Genomic DNA, 6193 nt, shown 5'->3' with positions numbered 1-6193 from the left:
AGTTCTTTTTAAAGAACAAACAACAACATGTGAATCATTTCTCCACGGCATTCAGGAATGTCTTTAGGCTAACTGAGGCCTCGTTTACAATGGAGTTTTGGTCCAAAGTTTGGATGTTCTCCATAAGGGGGCTTTTATTTCGATTATGAAGAACGGTTATGGATGCAGTAGTCATTATTTGTGGCTTAGGTGTGATTTGGTTAATTAAGTTTAAACAGAAAGAAGAGGAAAAAGAGAAAACATTTCATTCATTCAAAGGAATATTACAAAGATTCATTAATCCAAGTTATATTACAAAGAAACCCAAGGATGTAAGATTTTCATTCCATTCCAATAATAATTATTATATATTGAACCAATGGAGGCTTTAACATCCGACAAACACTGCAACGCTTCTAAAGCATAAGCTGCAACCTGTAAAATTGCCACAAACGGGAAAACCACGCCGCAAATTGCAATCTGGCTGGAAAAGGAAAGGCAGAAGGCGATCAAATCACGCAAAGGATGCAAAGTCAAGCTCTATGTCCTGGATGCAGTTTAAATCACAGCCGACCACTCAATCCACCAGTTACACTGTTTGGTTCAGCTAAACCAACACAGTCTGCTGTTGTTGCCCCCAAACCATCACCAACTGCAGGTGCATTCCGAGTCATTAAGCGCAACTGATCAACAACCTAGAAATGGTGCTTCGCAAGTCAATACAAACCCCTTGATATCGCAAAGTTCCATGGATCCAGCTAGTGTGTTAGAAGTTGTTCATACCGCATCTTCTTAGCGGAAATCATCAGAACCACCATTTGATTCCACCGTGCACAATCCAAGTAGTCAAGTGAGCGCTGCGGAGGGCACATCTGTTTGAAGTTCGGATGAGACTGAGTCATGAACTGGTAATCAAGGATAGGGCCCACGACAGTCGTCAGCTAACTTGCTTTTAAAATGCAGCACAGTCTCGAAATGCAAAAACATGAACATGAGTACGACCAAGACCTGCAGTAGGTTACCAACACGGATTGAATACACTGGTAACGTCATCATAAAACACAATGAAATACATGGTCTAACTCTATGGCGATGTACCTGCAACACTGTCAATCCTCTTGGAAGCTTACCGCATGCTTACAAGTATGTGAGATAATCAGTACTCTGCAATACATCGGTGGTCACAGCAAAACCTGCGGTAAGTCGCATACCAGATCAAACCCAAAAGTCCCAAGCAAAATGTCCCAAATTACCAACATGCAAGAATGGAATTCATAATCGTTTAGAGAGTACCACATGGTAACAGAACCGCATGAGCGATTATGAACACCAACATTTAAAACACAATAGACTACTCAAAATGCCCAAATCCATCAATAGAAGAATCGACAGCAAAGAAAAAGCTTTTACTGTGCGTCATTATGCAGGAGAGGTCACTTATGATACAACTGCATTCTTAGAAAAGAACAAGGACCTCTTGCACGTGGATTCCAGCCAACTTCTACCCTCAAGCAAATGTCGTCTTCCTCAGATATTTGCATCTTATATGCTCCCTCAATCTAAGAAGCCTGTAGTTGGTCCCTTGCACAAGTTAAATGGGGCAGATTCCCAAAAGCTAAGTGTTGTCACAAAATTCAAGGGACAAGTGTTTCAACTAATGCAACATTTAGAGAGTACCACACCTCATTTTATTCGCTGCATCAAGCCCAATAATCATCAATCACCTGTATCATATGAGTCAGGACTTGTGCTGCAGCAGTTGAGATGTTGTGGGGTCCTAGAAGTGTTTCAAAACCTGCAAATTGAAACCGAGAATTAATCAGCTGTTTTCGGTGAACTTAAGTAAAACAGTTGGTGACAAAAATCACATGTCACATTTAAAAGCTTACTTTCTGTGACAGTAAATCAAAATTCTCACCATAACAAAACACAGGTCTTACCGCGGTAAAAAGAGGGAAGCCATTGAGAACGGTTACGTGCTTTCCATAGGGTCTAACGAATGAAGCCAACTTATCTTTCCACCTGCGAGAACTTGGGGACCACACTAGATTTGAAAAAAATATTTCATTCTAACCAAATGATTTGGAGAATCCTGGCCAACTCACGATTAGAGGGAGTATGTTCTGAGTTCTATAAAGAGAGGCACGCGATCACTGAAAAAAGGAGGAGAAATTTTGCACTGTTACGCTGCTGGAATCTCCTTGAAGCCTGCAATCAAAAGTTCAGTAGGAGAAGAAATTCGGCTGTGATTTTCATACCAAAAGCCAGGAGTCGAAGAGCTAGAAAACTTTCAACTAAATAGAAACCAAGAATCATTACCAAGAAAGATCAAGGAGTCGGGACAAAACAGAAGATACGCACCCGCTCATTCATCTTCGCGACGTTTCGAGTTGGTAAAAGCTCTACTCTGCACTCCTTGCCATGCGTAGTTTTGGTAATGACCGAAGGAATGCGTGATTTTCCTTTTCTTTCTGCGTGATTTGTGATTCGATTCCGCTTTGAATTGCCTGTATTGATTGAGTTTCATCCGATTTTTGTTGATAGAGCTTCATAGTAGTTTACCATTGAGTTGACAAATGTAGATCTATTTCTTTTGCGGCCATAATAATCTTTGACTTTCCCTGTGTTCCGATAAATATCGCTCAGTGGAGAAGGGGAGTTTTAGATGAGGATGAAAACGTTTTAACCATTACCGATTAAATAATTTTCGTTGGCTTTTAAATCTGAGTAAGGGAAGGTGGAAGAGACGTTAAAGCTTGAACGATATTCCTCTTCTGTTTCATTCTTTAATAGAGTTTAATGGCCATGAATGAGAGCCAAGATTTCTCACTGCCCAAGGGTCGGTTGACCCTCTTAAGGCGTTGGAAACGCCGTTCCGTGTGTTTCAAGGTTGAAGAATCGATCCAACGGATCTTAGGTTGGGTTTTCTTGACCCGATTTAGATTGAAGGGAAAACCGAATCACCTTGCCCACATGGGCTTCCTGGGTTTCGGCCCACTCTCTTTCTCCTTGCTGTTGTGCGCCCTAAGGGAAAACCGAAAAACTATATTATCATAACTATCTAATATTAATTATATAATGTACTACATTTTAATTAATTAATATGTTATATTATCATTATTTCTTACTTAGCATAACTTAGATAATTATTCACTTTTAGGATTTATATGAATTATTATTCTATGCTTGTTTATTCATGTGTACAAATTATTGATCTCATATGTGTGGCGCGTTACAATCACGACAAACCACCACAAATAAATCACACAACTCTCGATCCAAATGTCGAGCCCATTTTCAAACACCTTTGCAAGTCGATCGCTTTTATGCATCGCCATCAACCTCACATAGCTTACTCTTGGGCTTTCTTACAATGAGACCTATTTGGTTATTAATTAATCGAGTAGCTGACCGATTCACCATAATTTATTCAATCAACATGAATTCAAACCATTTTTCAAACCATTTAACTTCCAAAGAATTTTCTCTTTTAACATAAATTTTGGGATGAAAAAAATATAGGGAGCGTTCAGTTCACTATTTCTCAAGTACTTGAATAATTGGCGCACACCATATTGCTCGAGTTCTTGTCACCCGATTAAAATATCAAACCATAATCACGTCTTCTAAATCAACTACCAATTCTAAACCCTTTTAATTCTAAATTTTCGATAATAAGAGGATGGGAGGCATTCGCCTCACTATCTTTCGATCATTCGAATAATTGGCATACGCCACATTGCTTGAATCTTCGTCATCAAATTAAAACCACAATCGAATAAACTCAAATCACCTTTTATATCAAATACAATTTCACAAAAAACAAACTTTACAAATTAAACTTCAATTGATTGAATGAGAGGCATTCGCCTCGTCATTCTGTGATTATTTGAATAATTGGCGTACGCCACATTGCTTAAATCATCGACTTTTCAAAACCTACCAATTCAAAATTCAAACTATTTTCGCAAATCAAATACGACATCTAAGAACATTTCTTTTCATAAATTAAACTTCGGATGATAGAAGATGGGAGGCGTTCGCCTCACCATCTCTCGATTATTTGAATAATTGGCGCTCGCCACATTGCTCAAATTATCGACTTCCGACTAAAACACGCTAAAAAAACTTGGATAAGGGAATAGGTGGCGCTCGCCTCATTATTCTTTGAATAAGAAAGTAGGAGGCGTACGCCTCACTACCGTGCACGTTCGACATCCGCAAAGAAGCTTTCAAAAATAATTCAAACGAAAAAGGGAGTAGAAGGCGGTCGCCTTATTATTCCTCGAAAGAATTGGACGATTGGTGTGCACCACATTGCTCAATCTTTCGTAGTTCTTCAAAACATCTCAAACAAATCAAACTAGCTTCTCGCTCCCACTCGATCGAAACCAAACCAAAAACACCCAAACACATCAGTTCAACTCGTCACCCCCGCGTGGCCAAAACCCTTTTCAAAAGAACACTGTCAATCCTTTCTAATGCGCACAACAAACCAGTACTAGAGCCTTCACCGAGAGTAGACAAGCCAGCGTTTAGCCGTTAGAACGCCGACCTACACAGTCGTTCACAAAACAAAACATACCAAATATTCGTAGTAGCCCGAACTACGAATGCTCTGACTTCCTTATTACACCATAAGGATACATAGGCTGAAGATTATTGTATCTTCGCGAGCACACTAATAAAAAACCTCCCATTTCCCTCCTGAGATCTTCATCAATATCTATCATCAATTCTAATTACTCGAAGCAAGCGAATAACAGTCAACTAACACTCAGATAGCAAAATCAGACTAAAAGGTTCCCGTTGAGTACAACGGACGTGAGGGGTGCTAATACCTTCCCCTTGCGTAATCGACTCCCGAACCCGAATATGGTTGCGACGACCATTATTCCATTTTCTTAAAGGTTTTCTCGATATTTTCATATTCCTTCATTGGAGTGAATAAAGTTCGGTGGCGACTCTGTTCGAACTAACATTTTTTCCGCGTTCCATCGCGAGGGATCGCATTTTTTTCGAGGTGCGACAATGGTGAGCATTTTCCACAAAAAATTTTACGCAAGAGTGAATTGTGTTTATCAATTGTATGTTATGGTAAAGTTGAAGGGAAGTGAGAGGGATATCATATCTAAGAGTGTCTTAGATAGAAACATCCATAGGTAGAGATTAGGTGAGAAGTATGTAAAACTTGAGGTTGTTCAGGACTTCAAACTAATTCTATGAAAGTGGATTTCCTTCCTAGCTTGGTAGCCCGCAGATATAGGTGACGTTGCACCGAACTGGGTTAACAACTGATTGTGTTATTTCTGTCTTCCTATTATTTAAATCCTATTATTGTTTGTGGTGTGATAATGTGATGATCTTGGTGTCGTGACATCGTGTACGACATCTAGGATCTGCTTATCAGACTTTTAAAGATGTACAGAAGATGATGTTTAGAACTCGATGTGGATACTATGAGTATTTGGTGATCTCATCCGGTGTTTCTAATTCACCCGAAGTATTTATGGAGTACATGAATCGTATCTTTCATACTTACTTGGATCTTTTGTTATGGTATTTATTAATGACATTCTGAACTATTCTAAATCAGAAGATGAACATGATGAGCATTTGCGAGTTGTATTGAAAGTGTTGAAGGTGAAAAGATTTATGCTAAGTTGTCGAAGTGTGAATTTTGATTGAAAGAGGTTAGCTTTATTGGTCATATTATTTCAGGTTGTGGTACTGATGTGGATCCATCCATGGTATAACATCATAAACCTGTAGGGTTAATGCAACCGTTAAATATTCCAGAATGCAAATGGGATAACATTTCTATGGATTTTGTGACGGGGTCGCCGAATACTCCGAGACAACATGATTCCATTTGGGTAATTATTAATAGACTGACGAAGTCGGCCCATTTTATTTCGATTAACACCAGTTTTTCTATGCAGAAGTTGGCAGAGATATATATTGGTGTGATTGTGAAGTTGCATAAAGTTATGTTAAGTATTATGTCGGATAGAGATCCGAGGTTCACTTCCAGATTTTGGGAGATTTTACAGGAAGCTTTAGGTTCAAATCTAAGGTTGAATTCAACTTATCATCTGCATATCGATGGTCAGACGGAGAAGACCATCCAGTCAATATAGGACTTGCTAAGAGCTTGTGCTCTTGAGCAAGGAGGTGCTTGGGGTAGTCAATTGTCGTTGATTGAGTTCACGTA

The 6193-nt window shown here is 39.2% G+C and overlaps 1 long non-coding RNA gene across 3 annotated transcripts; it reads right to left on the bottom strand.

Moving 5' to 3' along the window:
- Nucleotides 1–225: 225 nt before the first annotated feature.
- LOC127130398 (uncharacterized) lies at nucleotides 226–2996 on the bottom strand. Of its 3 annotated transcripts, none has more exons than XR_007806461.1 (5): nucleotides 2341–2996; nucleotides 1920–2187; nucleotides 1273–1774; nucleotides 1078–1172; nucleotides 226–987 (listed from the first exon to the last, which is right to left on the bottom strand). It is a non-coding gene; the product is annotated as an uncharacterized LOC127130398 (long non-coding RNA). The 3 variants fall into 3 exon arrangements; XR_007806462.1 differs by having other exon boundaries at nucleotides 1078–1547; nucleotides 1662–1774; nucleotides 2299–2994; XR_007806460.1 differs by having other exon boundaries at nucleotides 1078–1547; nucleotides 1662–1774; nucleotides 2341–2993.
- Between the last annotated feature and the right edge of the window lie 3197 nt (nucleotides 2997–6193).

The sequence above is a fragment of the Lathyrus oleraceus genome, chromosome 1 (assembly GCF_024323335.1).
Source record: "Lathyrus oleraceus cultivar Zhongwan6 chromosome 1, CAAS_Psat_ZW6_1.0, whole genome shotgun sequence".
Taxonomy (NCBI): domain Eukaryota; kingdom Viridiplantae; phylum Streptophyta; class Magnoliopsida; order Fabales; family Fabaceae; genus Lathyrus; species Lathyrus oleraceus.
Note: the sequence above shows the minus strand (reverse complement) of the source record. Positions and strands in the feature narration are given on the sequence as shown.